Source organism: Carassius auratus, chromosome 9 (genome assembly GCF_003368295.1).
Source record: "Carassius auratus strain Wakin chromosome 9, ASM336829v1, whole genome shotgun sequence".
Taxonomy (NCBI): domain Eukaryota; kingdom Metazoa; phylum Chordata; class Actinopteri; order Cypriniformes; family Cyprinidae; genus Carassius; species Carassius auratus.
Genome location: NC_039251.1, coordinates 2,780,340 through 2,792,704, shown reverse-complemented (window position 1 = coordinate 2,792,704; position 12,365 = coordinate 2,780,340). Strand labels below are relative to the sequence as shown.

Below are 12,365 nucleotides of genomic sequence, written 5' to 3'. Positions count from 1 at the left end.
CCTCGATCGATCATAGCAAAACGATTACATTCCGACTGCGAAACTATCGCGACAATTGAATCACTTGTTACTTACAGGCAAATGCGCTATCGCGAGAGCTTGCGTAGCATACGTTTCTTTCCAGCATTTGTAAAATGTCGAGGACTGAGAGACGAGAAGTGAAGCTTCGCTTTTGTGTCTGGTTCAACTCGTGTTTGAGCACACAAACACATCTTTTCAGGTGAGTTATTAAAGTCAGATAAATTATTATTTTAGTTCCGTTCAACTATTTGTGTCTGAAGTTTTATCATTGTCCTGTTTAACAAACAGATAACGTAGGGAGCAGTTAACTTAGCTAGCTTCATATTAGCCGACTCAGATGCTCAAAACTATGTTTATTTTATCTCTGAATATATAAATGAATATATAAAGATTTTATATACAGTAACGTTACTTTTCTATGTAAACACGCTAATGTTAGATGGATGTGAATAACCGTTGTGCTCTCATCATATTTGCATCGTCATGCGCATGACGCAGAGTTCTAGATCTAGATAAAGTCAAGATAAAATTAGGTACCTACAACAAAAACACCTAATCTCTGCTCAATAATAATCCTACATTTTTTTTGCCGTTTTTCAAACATGTTAATGTTGATATGTTTTGCTTATGTTTTGATTTGTATTTATGTCAGTCAGTCAGTGAAATGTGTGGAAAATTAAGAGAGAGGCAGAAAATATAGCATCTTTCTTCAGGAAGAGTAGCAAGAAGCAGCCAAATGACTCTTAAGACACAGGTGAATAATAGGCAGGATGAAAGAGAGAAAGAACAGACTGACACAGAGAGTGAAAGAGAAGAATTTACAGAGAGCACAAGCACAAGAGAAATGTAAGGTATCATGACGATATCAAGTGAAAGTCCCTCTTCTCGAGATGAAACATATTTTAATAAAAATAAACACATACATACAAAGGTTACACACTCAAATGTTAGACTAGATTAAAATATAAGCAAATGTAGTAATAAGTTGTCTATTTCTGATTTTCAGGATACACAGTTATGATGATCTATATTAAATCTGGACAGCTCAGGATATAAGCCCATCACTGAAAATATCACATTGATTTTCAGTGCTGTGTAAACATATAAACTATTGTCTTAATGTCCTTTGGATAAAAACGTCTTTTGCTGAATTTGTTTAGTTTCCTTGAAGCTTGTTTCTTCTGTTCATCAACACTGCTCCACACATTACTCTTCCATGCATTCATTTAACTTCACATCACTGATTCCTGTAGCGGCTCTTATTCACCATCAGCTGATCCTGAGGAAACTGAACTGACGTCTAAATACTGAGAGTCCTACAATAAAACACACAGACAGTCAGATATGAGTATGAGACATTACTGCTGTCACATCACATCAGCAGATCCAGCTCAGAAACACACAGTATATTCATATTACAGTCAGAGATACGAATCAGAGTATGTGAGCGGAGCGCGGAGTGGAGCGTGTGATTTCGACTGGAGCGAGGAGCAGATCTTTTAAAAGTCGGAGCGTCGTGGTTTTCACTCGCTCCAAGAGCGCTCCAGCACCGCTCCGTCACGAGTACAATTCATGCCAACAGCCGGAGCGGAGTGATAATTAAAGGATCGGAGCGCGGAGGAGAAATTGTTGACGCTCCACTCCACTCACATACTCTGATCTGATGAACAACTGATCATAGATTAATAACAGTGAATGATCAACAACTCTCTCTTTATCATTTACACACAGAGACACTGGAGGAGATGAACATATTCATATATTCATAGATCATCACAGAATTAAACAGTTTAAAGAACAGAAACTAAAGTGGAGCTGAATTATTATCTTATATTCTCCAAATATGTCTGTTACTAAACTTTGGCTATTTTAAAAGATTTAAATAATAATATACTCACAGTAGTGTAATGTCTCCAGTTTATAACGTGGATCATCTTTCAGATCAGAGAGTAACTTCACTCCTGATTGTCGTAGATTATTCAGAATCAGATTCAGTTCTCTCAGGTGTGAGGGGTTTGATCTCAGAGCTGAAGTCAGAGCAGAACAACCTTCATCTGTGACGTCACACTTCATCAACCTGTAGAGAACAATGACACAGTGTTAATTGTAGTTGAAGTGTGTGTAGTTTGTTATTGACTCTGGTCTCAGAGCAGGAGAGGAGATATAATGACAGGCATTGCCACAAACTGTTGCTGATAGAATGAGATTTCTGCATGTTGATGCTCAATGCTGCTGTTTGAAACTGTCATGTGCTTCAGGACTGAACAGACACACAGAGCTGAATGTGAGATATTGTTTCATAGTGATATAAGGACAGATCTGTCTGGAGAAACACTCACTTGCTCCTCTAATTGCGATTTACAGTTTACCTAAAAATGAAGATTAAAAATCATCAAAATCCCACAGATTTACATTGAGGAAATGTTCAGATGAGCCAAGAATATTCAAACTCCAACCATGGCCGCGGGAAGTGGGGGTGCTGGGGGTGCTGCAGCACCCCCTAGTGACGAGAGGGAGATAAAAAAAATGTAGGCCTATTAAAATATTTTGCACAATTTATAAATTCCTTATGAATATTTTAGAAAATGATTTTGACACACGCAGTCTATTACGTATATTTTGGATTTTAATTTCATATTTTGAGGCCTAACCAACACAGGTTCGGAAGTTACGTTGTCAATGTCAGGCAGGCAGGTTTGGTCGCCGAGTAAGGCCTGGTTCACACGGGACGAATTAAAATTGTCGGCCGATTTTCCAAACCTGAGAGACCCCACACACGGCGATAAAAAATCACGGGTCTAACAGTTTTGGTTGTTCAGTGTGTGGTGTGCAGCCACACGGCAATATCAACACATCACACACGAACCGATTTGACTCCCGAGCATTCCCAGGTCAGACGGGAAATCTCGCAAAATCCCTCGAGATCAAACGTGACTTCAGAGTAAACAATCATGGCGGACGAAGAGGATGCAATGGCCATAGTTTGTGCTTTGTTTTTAACGGAAATAAAACATAAGAAAAACAAGAAAAGGCGATGGTCAAAGAAGTGGACACAACGCGAGCATGGACTATACTTGCTACATCATGATATGGAGTTAGTTGTTGTTTTATCTCATAGAAATGTTAATACGTACTACTACACAGATTAATATCCGTTGAAATAAACGTTCATATATTAGTTTCCATGTACTCTGGTGGATTGCAGTTGTGGATGTAGTTATGCCCATTGACTTTATTTGTATTTGTTATATTTGTTATATTATATACGCCGGCTGTTTTGATTTTGTTTCCCGGTACTTCCTCACCGTGTCGTCACATCGCTTTCTGATTGGCTATACGTCACAGTCCACAGGCTGCGTGATTGTTTGTCCTCGGGGGACACCACACACGAGAAGAAATCGGGCCAAATAAATCCAACATGTTGGATATCCCCGATTTGAGATCGGAGTGGTCCCGACGTTCTTCCGAGCAGAGGAGAGCGGTCTTAACACACCACACACGGCAGGAATATTTGATCAGATTATTTTACGATAATCGGAGCATCCTAAGATTGTCGGAAGGGGTGAATCGGGGCTAAAATCGGCCTAATTATCCTGCCGTGTGAACCAGCCTTAACGAGGTTTCCCGCTCGTTCCATGCAGAATACATTCATCTTTATATAATACAGCGCACCTCGACATTTGGACACCTGTAACCAGGGCACCCCGCCTGCATGTAGCTCAGGTAAGAGCATTGTGCTGCCGCGCTTGTAACATTTATTTTTTTGGCAACAAGTGTGGGATCAGCTTTGACTAGCCAAGCAATTGTAAGTAGTAGCTACAGTATTTTTGTAAGGTGGTGGGGATGGAAATGGAGAGTATTATTTCGTTCGTGTGTTCTTTGCGTAATGGTTGTGGAGAACTGTTAAATAACGTTTAAATAGTCGGAGATTATTTCCTTGTGGTTTGTGTAAAAAGATTTTGGAGTTAATAGAGTTGCGTGTGACATAAACGTGCAGTGACTCAAGCCAGCTGACCAAATCGATTGCATTGTTTTAGCGTTATTGTGAAGTTTGATTAATATTATATTTTGTTGTATTATTATTTGTTGTATCTAAATAAGTTGCATGTATGTAACGTTATAGGCTCTCTGAAATTGTAATGAAAGTAATTATTTCGTTTTCTTTCGATTATTAAACTATTATTTCTGATTATGCTTCTGCTTCAGATTAATAACGCATTGTGCATATCTGAGAACTGATGTATGTGTGTTTCAGGCTGGCTGTGCACTGAAGTGTATATGACAATAAAGTAGTAAATCTCAATGTATTTATTTTTAAAATGTATTTTAAATAGGCCTATAGGCTCATAGGTTTTTTGTCAAAAAAAAAAAAAAAAAAATCACAGCACCCCCTGTTCAAAATGACTTCCCGCGGCCCTGACTCCAACTGTCAAAATTCAAATGTAAACAAACTGAAGGTCTTTAGACTCCATTTAACTGCCATTCTATGTTCTATTTCTAGACCATTCAAACTCATTTAACCTTCCATTCCATCTAATATTTCTAATCTATCAATAATCTATATGGCAGGGCTGCCAACTTTTGAGTTCAGCTTAGAGTGTGATTTTGGGGGCAGGGATTTGATATGGGGAGGGGCTTATAGATGGGCGTGGCTTGGTGTGGAGAAAAATACAAACAAAAAATCCTTGCATTAGCAGAAGTGTATTAAGTATATATTGACTGTTGTAAGGTCCAGGCACTCGGCCCAAGGAAGGTATCCGGTGCTGGATGAAGGTTTCCTGCGTGTTCGGTCTTTCAGCGCGTAGAGTTAATTCAATTTAGGTTAAACTCAAATCTGACTCCATTATTTATTTAATCTGACTCCATTTTAGTATGACCTCGAATTTAGGTTGAAATGCAAATTGGTTGAATGCCTTTTTAAATAGTATTCTTCTGACATTTGATTATTCTAGTTAACTCCTACTCTTATATTAACTCGTTCATTCAGGTGCTCATGTTGCTAACAAGGATACAACGTAATCTACTAGAGTCAATAATCACAGAGTAAAACAGAATAAAATCAAATGTAACAATTTATTATCAGTCAGGTAAATATGTGTTCTGCCAATTACATATCCAATTGAAGCATATCAAATCATAGCATTATAAATCATCAAATTCTCAAAGATTAATCTTAAAGTAAAATAAGCATACCTGACCTTAGAAAATACATAGTATGAAGTGAAGAGACACACAACACACTACGGGTTTTCTGGCTACAGAATCGCGCTGATCCTTTTGCTGCAATCCTTTAAATACCCCAGACCAAGACAAACATCCCCCGAGATGAAGACAGGAACTAACAATTGGAATTTGCATTAACTCAGGTCCCAAGCCTGGGTGGTTTTACACCTCAATGGGAACAGGGGGTAATTTACATGGAGGACCCTAGGAAAGGACACTCCCATCACAGTAATCAAAATATCTCTTGACTCTTCGGATCTGTATTATCTTCTAATCTACTTTTGTAAGATTGAGACCATTGTACCAGTTGCACTGAGACATTTCAAATGATACCAGACATTGACATTTTCATGAAATCATTTTGAGCAGACTGAGTAGAAGGAAGAATGGGTGAAGGGATTTATAATGAAACAAATGGCCAGAAGGGGAGGAGGTCTCCTGCTCCTCCAGTCCATGGGGTGTCTCGAAGATGCCCGTGTATGTTTGTATTGTCTGTTTCTCAGGAGATCAAAGTATCTCAGGTTCTTTCATCTCTACACTGTCAAAGTATTTAGTATCTGTACAGAATTTCTTGGGAGATTTACATTTCATTTTATTTTCACAAACATTTATTAACATTAACAATATTAATATTATTATTAACAATTATTAAAATTACCTACTAGGCATGTCCACATATTTGTCATCTGGAAATGCTTTTGTACTGGTTTTTTTTTTATGATACAAATATGTAAAAAAATTGCTCAGTGCTGCAAAACACAACAACTCTGCTAACTTAATTCTATATAAACTATATAACAGCATAGGTCTATTAGTTACTAGCCTAAACTGGACGGAGACACGGAGCGCCCTGTAACTCACTGACCTGCCTGCGTTCACCATTCACACGGTGCAGATGGGAGCAGTGGCGCCCCAGAAAATTATAATAGGCATAGCCAGATGAGGCCACAGTAAATAAATAAAGGGTTTCCAATATTGACAATATGATATCTCTGTGATTTCTGGGATTTTATCGATAACGATAATTACACAATATTTTGCTGAGTGTGTTATTGAGCTGATATCTTATTTCTAATTGTGCTGACAGCTGACTCCTAAAGGTTTTATTTTTATATTTATGCCATTTTTTTTTTAAAGTGAGCACCATCTTTTAAAGGTGCCATATGCAGAAATTGAGGTAAAAATATCCATAACATGACCTACACGCATCGAAAGAATGAGAAGAAATAAAGGCGATGATGTCATTAAAAAAATGTCAAGTTATAGTGCTGCAGAGATATCAACCTTAATTAGCATTAGCATTACTAGCCCCGGCCCGGCAGGTGTTGTAATACCAGTTTCGGCCGTGGGAGGCAGTATGCGGACAACATAACCACCAGCCAACCTGCAACGAATACACGAATAACTCGCAGGGCGTACCTGGACCTGATGTCAATCGTGTGGAAAGTACAGCCCACTACTTTCAGTTCAGAGAAGAGAGCGGAAGCATAGCTGAAGCCCTTGGCAAGAGACCAACACCCGCTACAGGGAAACAACCGCGCTCAGAATCACAAATCAAATCCGATAAGAATACCAGAGTAAACATCGGCACTGCTTTTAATCGCTGGAGACAACTGATGGACCTGAAAGAAATGAGGTTTGACTCCGAACTTGCAAGTTAGATGCTGTTAGTATTTCGCTAGAAGTTTGTTTTATATGTTTGTGTATTTGTTTTCGGGAAGTTATAACATAGAAATGTATCAAAGGCTGTTCGATAAACGTGCCAATGTCAGTGATGGCTAACCGTAGCTGCATTTGATAATCAGCTAGCTATAACTTAACGTTACCCATTTTATTATATAGGGCTGTGCATGTCTTTACTCATGTACATCTCATCAGTAAAGACGCTCCTGTAATTAGGAGTATATCTCCAGTACGTGTGTTCAGATCAGGATTGCCAGGTTTTCACAACAAATTCTGCCCAGTTGCTTCTCAAAACTAGCCCAGTCACGCTTCCAGAAGGTTCCCCGATAAAACATTGCTTCCCGGGGTTAAAATATAGTTTTTTTAGCAGGGTTGCCTTGGTATAATTCGCATTTTAGGGGCTAAATATCACGTTATTTGTATTGGGGTCGCTGTGACCAGCAGACATGAAAAACAACCACCACAGACTTGGCAACACTGGTTGGCATTTACTACACAGCCGTAATTCACTGACAATCTACACAACATCGATGTTAAAATCGCAGGCGATTCTTTGTCGATTTTGAAAGCGATTTTGTGTTAGTTGTCGGTAGACTAAGGCTCTGTGCAGTAACTGCCGCTCCACCTGAAGCAGTGTTGCCAAGTCTGCGGTTGTTTTTCATGTCCGCGGTTTGAAGCAATCCCAATACCAATAACGTGATATTTAGCCCCTAAACTGCTAATTTTACCAGGGAAACCCTTCCCAAAAATTTATATTTTAACCCCGGGAAGCAATTTTTATCGGGAAACCTCCCGGAAACGCGATTGGGCTAGTTTTGGACTAGTTTTAAGAAGCAACTGGGCAGGATTTGTTGTGAAAACCTGGCAACCCTGATCTGAATGCACATGCTGGAGATATACTTCTAATTACAGGAGCGTCTTTACTGATGAGAGGTGCATGAAAATCGCATTCGATGTATCATAACTAACCTGCTTTGTCTAGTCTGTTGGTCTCCGTGTCCTCTTTGCTTCGTGGTTTTTCTGTGCGTGAAAAAATTGATGTGTGGCGTGAAAGCATGTGAAAAGAGTCAACTGCGTGTGTCTCACGGTGAATGCTTGAGAGCTGGCACATTAGTTCTCAAGCAGAATAAAGGACAGGTTGATTATTGCTGTTTAGCGTTTGTATTAATCTATGATGTGTCCCTGTTTGCCTACAGGGACATAAAAAAAATAAATTAAAAGTGATACGTGGACCAAGGTGTCTGAGATTGTTCATTTTAAGTAAAGGATCCTAATATTTCGTCCACAACAATATTTATTGAGGTTATAACTCCTTGTGGTTAGTCTGCACGAGATCAACAAGCTTGTTTGCTTTGCGGCCGCTTTAAATACAAAATAAGCATTCGATCTACGTTAGAGCGTCTGAGCGCTCACAAATCTTTCTGCAGCGTCGTGAGCAGAGTGGCAAGAGCGATTTTTGATGCTCTAGACGCCGGCGGTGTGAACGCACAGTTAGGCTTCGGCTATGGCTGTAGTGATGTTGTGAAAGTAGGGGCGGAGCATAGAGACTATGCCGTTTCTCGTTTGTTACTCTAGAGTAGACCAATTCACTTTATTGAGGCATACTGCCCCCATCTGTTATGGAATGTGGAGTATGACTTGATTTTTTTTGCCAAACATTACAGATGGCACCTTTAAGGGGGGGTGAAATGCTATTTGATGCATACTGAGTTTTTTACACTGTTAAAGAGTTGGATTCCCATGCTAAACATGGACAAAGTTTCAAAAATTAAGTTGTACGTTTGAAGGAGTATTTTTGTTCCAAAAAAAACGAAAGTTTTTTTCGAGTATGGCTCTGTGTGACGTTAGATGGAGCGGAATTTCCTTATATGGGTCCTGAGGCACTTCTGCCGGAAGAGCGCGCTCCCGTATAGCAGCGCACTGAGAGCACAACAGACTTCACTGATCAGAGCGAGAGCGTCGCGAAATGTCACAAAAGAAGTGTGTTTTTGGTTGCCGGGGCAAGACAACCCTGCATAATATGGGGGTGTGAGAGCGTGAGAATTGGGTCAATTGTGTGAGTCTCACCCTGAATGTGTGAGAGTTGGCAGCTTTGTATATGGGGCAGTCGTGGTCTAATGGTCAGAGAGTCTGACTTGTAACCCACAGACAGGGATGTACTGGTCATCAGGAGTAAAGTGATCAACAACACAAGTGTCTTGATCCATTCAGATGTGACACAGAATTGTGTTTTACAGTCGTGTGATATGAGAGCATTAAAGCTTCTGTAGTGATGCTGGCTGAAAACACACACCACAATCTAAACTTCATGATGAGGTCAAATGGAAAATGACAAAACATAGACTTGTAAATTCATCACCATAGTAATTTAACTTGCAGTTATTAACACTGTACAATAGAGATGTATTTATTATAAATGTTACCGTAATTAGCCTGCTTAATATTAAATATTAGCAGTAAATAAGTTCTTAGTTCACCCAAAATGAAAATTGGCATTTTCTCAACATCATGTCATTTCAAACCTGTATGAATTTCTTTCTTCTGTGGAACATAAAAGAAGGTAATTTCAGAAATTCAAGAAGTTTTTGTCCATACAGAAATCAAGGGTATTGTATTGTATTGTATTGTTCTACAAAATATCTGTTGTGTTCTACAGAAGAAACTAAAGCCAGGCTCACACTACAGGATATTTAGCCCAATTTAGCCCCAATTTCCCCCTCCCGATAATCGGAGCAAACATCTTGTCGAGCACCTCGATCTGTCCCGATGTCGCACCTCCCGATCTGCTCGCACACAAATCGGGGCAGCCCTGATTATTATCAAACATGTTTGATATTTAGGATTTAAATCGGGATGATGATGGCTATATGATTACGTCAGTACTTTTCACATTCAATGCGCAAAAACACAAATCAGCTGATGCAGGGCTTCGAAAGCTAGTGGAGATAGAGAAAACTGTACTGGACAAACACAACGGTCTGTAATGTGTGCGAAAACGCATCACAACTGTAAGTAGCTATAAGAGCGCTGGAGTGAAATAAGTGAAAACCAGGTGAGTGAAGACAGACAGAATATATATATATATATAAAAAAAAGAACCTTGACGATCTTCTGCGTGAGATCACGTGAGGCGCTCCCTCTGGCGTGATAATCTTAATAATATCTTACAGTGTGTGATGTGCCACGATGCTCAAATCTTGAAGTGTGTGCATGTTTAATATTTGAGGGAAGATAATCTGCAAAGATTCTCCTCATGTGTGTGCTGCAACCAGATTTCAAAATCGGTTATAATTTTAAAACTCCTGTAGTTTGAGCCCGGCTTAAGTCACACAGGTTTGAATTGACATGAGGGTGAGGAAATGATGACAGAATTTATTTATCAATAGATTTCCTGCATTCTAGCTCAAAATCAATGCTTTACTGTCAAGTGCATTTCTATGTGACACAAATACATTATTAAGTTTGTTATATTTGTCATGAATTCAGTAATATCTAGTATTATTTACTCCAATTAAAGTCCCTGTCACCCAGTAAAACATTCATGGAGGAACTCTTGGGTCAGATGGACTGGATTTGTCCAGGGCTGAATTTTAACCCCAGTCCAGCCCTGACCACAGGTCACAGGTTTGAGTGATCTTACCGCAGTTTCTCCAGTTTACAGCGAGGATCCTCCAGTCCAGCACAGAGACACTTCACTCCCAAATCTCTTATTTTATTCCCAGACAGATCCAGTTCTCTCAGGTGTGAGGGGTTTGATCTCAGAGCTGAAGTCAGAGCAGAACAACCTTCATCTGTGACGCCACAATCTCTCAACCTGTAGAGAACAATGACACACTCTTCACTCTCTCAGATCAGATCAGTTTAGCTGTGAATCCATTAGTAAAGAGAAAGAACAAATCAATGTGTGATGCATCATTGGACTGAGATTTAAAATGTCAAAAAAGAAATCAAAATATGATAAATAATTTAAAACCTCATTCAAAAAGAAAAAAACTCCTTTACACTCTCAGGATTTTTAATGTCTTACAGTATGTAGGAAGTAGACATTCACCAATATACTGGCAAAAATCTGTATCAGCCAAGATCATCCTTGCTGACTGATATAGGCTATTGGCTAGTTAACTTTCTATGACTTCATAGATCGGAGTGGCTGATGTTTATCTGTTACATTGCATCAAGCATTACAGTATATATGTATAGGTTTGTATAAAAACAAATACAAGGCCGTACAATAATTTTTTACAACTATTTATGCTGTGAAACTATTATGTTAAAATGGCCCCTCTGTTTTTCACTGTTCTAATGTTGTTATTATTTTTTTTTTTTTACTGATACTTACAGTGGAAAAATCTGGGAGGAGACATGGGAGCCGGCCTGCCAGTTCTCACCAGGTGTCAAGCATGTGTGACGTCACCCATTCATCTACAATTCAGTATGAGTTGAATACCTGCTATGAGTTGTCGAGTTCGCTGTTACGGCACAGCCATCCTGTTTGCGCATGTGATGATTTTAGATAAGAAGGAGGAGCCACGTTACACACTTTCAATGGTTTCCACCCTAACATGCTGTCATGCTGTTTTTTTCTTTATTACTGATTCTTGCTAAAAGCTGTGTTCAAATAAATCAAAGCGTTACTATATTTCTGTTTATGTCTTTCCATTCACCTTGTGGGTTAGCCAATTAACTGAAATATTCTTCAACACATCAAATTATATATTGCAATATGATGCACCAAAATATGTAGGAAGGTGGGACATGTTTTCAATCATATTAACTGACACCATGAAGAGACAGTTGATTCCACCAGCTAAATCATACATTTTCTGTATAAAGGGTAGCTGAGGTAGGCAGGGGTGGATAAATGCACAGGCTTACCAAGACCAGATGTCAAGAGGGTCCAGAAGCCTCTAAAAATGTGAAAGCATGTTTTTTTTAATTCAGGAAAGTTTCTAAAGGCTTTTTAAAAAAATGCTTCTAAAGGCAAGGCACATGAAACCCTGGCTTCTGCACTAGTGGCCTTTTCCATTTACTTTGACACACTGAATGTGTGTGTGCAAGTCTACCCCCGGATGGGTAGTAAAAAGCAGAAGACAATACATTTTTTTTTTACACTTTTAATGTTATTATTTCAATCTATATGGGCCAGGGAAGCTGGTTTTTTTTGTTGTTTATTTATATTTTTTAAACTATAACTATCAATATTTATTTAGATGTTATCATGGTATTAATTTCTTAATTTGCATATTATTTTGGTCTAATTACCGGAGAAATATTACAGTATGCTGTAATACAGAATATTATTATATGATCCGAGCTAGACGTATTCAAAGCCTATATTCCACAATGCAATGCGGGCATTCATTCACAGAATCGGACAGCGATCAGCTGGTCTTTAACGCCAGTATCGCTTCAATGTACACACACACACACACACACAC

The 12,365-nt window shown here is 39.0% G+C and overlaps 1 protein-coding gene and 1 long non-coding RNA gene across 3 annotated transcripts in view; both read right to left on the bottom strand.

The window, feature by feature from the left end:
- LOC113109173 (NACHT, LRR and PYD domains-containing protein 12-like) overlaps nucleotides 1-12,365 on the bottom strand; it is a 1,059,377-nt gene that overhangs the window by 666,561 nt on the left and 380,451 nt on the right. The window lies entirely within an intron of this gene.
- Nucleotides 787-10,752, bottom strand: LOC113109229 (uncharacterized). Its single transcript, XR_003292873.1, has 3 exons — nucleotides 10,568-10,752; nucleotides 1,920-2,098; nucleotides 787-1,337 (listed from the first exon to the last, which is right to left on the bottom strand). It is a non-coding gene; the product is annotated as an uncharacterized LOC113109229 (long non-coding RNA).